The sequence below is a fragment of the Capsicum annuum genome, chromosome 12 (genome assembly GCF_002878395.1).
Source record: "Capsicum annuum cultivar UCD-10X-F1 chromosome 12, UCD10Xv1.1, whole genome shotgun sequence".
In the NCBI taxonomy this organism is placed as follows: Eukaryota; Viridiplantae; Streptophyta; class Magnoliopsida; order Solanales; family Solanaceae; genus Capsicum; species Capsicum annuum.
Genome location: NC_061122.1, coordinates 30,100,487 through 30,101,893, shown reverse-complemented (window position 1 = coordinate 30,101,893; position 1,407 = coordinate 30,100,487). Strand labels below are relative to the sequence as shown.

At 37.3% G+C, this 1,407-nt stretch overlaps 1 non-coding gene across 1 annotated transcript; it reads left to right on the top strand.

The window, feature by feature from the left end:
• Window positions 1–1,000: 1,000 nt before the first annotated feature.
• On the top strand, window positions 1,001–1,106 carry LOC124889913. Its single transcript, XR_007048825.1, has one exon. It is a non-coding gene; the product is annotated as a small nucleolar RNA R71 (small nucleolar RNA).
• Window positions 1,107–1,407: the final 301 nt, after the last annotated feature.

The window sequence follows — 1,407 nt, the reverse complement described above, 5'->3', positions numbered from 1 at the left end:
ATCATTTTACGGTTCATCATTCTCAACTACCTTCGAATATCCCTCTTCATCATCCATTTCTTCACTTATCATTGCTTTTTTTTCATTCCCTTCTTAAGACTTTGGAGTCTCTTCATTTGTATCAACTACATGATTCTTCTTCACATTTGTTTTTTTAAATATTTGTCTCTTTCTCAGCTTCATACACAACATCACTAAGGGTTTTGCCACTCATAGTAACTATGGCCAATACTTGAGCGTCATTTTATGGATTCACAACTGTATCACTAGCAAGGCCTTTTTTTTGCTTGATTAAGGCAAAGTGTGATACAACCATTTGGTTGATTTGTAAAAAGTTGCCTTTCAATTCTCAGACCATCTTGTATGTTCCCTCCACTCTCATTAAGATACTTGCTAACACAACCTTGGTCTTAAATTTTTAGGGATCAATGGAATTGGACTCTTTGCCCTTTACTCGATTATAGGGAGGCACATATCGATCATACTCCCTTTCTTTGTCACTCCAATCATGATCTCTATCCCTATCATCCTAATCCTGTTCTCTTTGATGATTGGTCTAACCTTGGTTCCCATCTTGCCTTTTATAGGTTGAGCAGAAACCCACTGGATAGTTAGCCAAATACCAAATTTCTTTATCTAGCCTTTTCGCCTCTTCTTCATCATAGCCCATAAATTCCATGACATTTACCATTTTTGTAGGTGAACCCATCACATGTTTCATTAGAAACTCTAATTTTGTCCTTATTTTAGTCATGTTTTCATATCTCTCTCTATCTCTCTTCCTTTGCTCTTTATCAACATAGAAGGTGGTAGGAGACCCTTTAGTTACCTCGGTATCTCAGGTATGCCATCCTCGATTTTGCTTTGTGACTTTCTAAAGCAAGTATAAATCCACATCATAAGACAACTTCATAAGTGACCCCCCGACTGCATTATCCACTACGATTTTTTTAGTTGATCCAAATCCTAGTAGAATATTTAGAGAAACATCTTCTTTGGGACCTCGTGGTTGGGACATTGCATGAGCTTCCCATTAAATCTCTCCCATACCTCATATAGAGTTTATTCATCCAATTGATGAAAATTGGTGATTTTATAAAAAAATTGCAACATCTTGGATGGTGGGAAGTATCGATCTAAGAAAGAAACAATAAGTTTATCCTACGATGTGATCGACTCAGTGGGGAAGAGATCATAGATACAATACCGCTTCACCCATTAGAGAAAATATAAAAAGGCACAATAGTATGGAGTCTTGTGAGATGTGAGAAATATCAAAGGAGTCATAAACTTCCACAAAATTCTTCAAGTGCAAGTTGGGGTCTTCATGAGCTTTCCCCCTAAAAAGACCTTTTATTTGAAGCATGTGCAACATAACGCTCGTGACGTGGGATACCCATCCCCTTG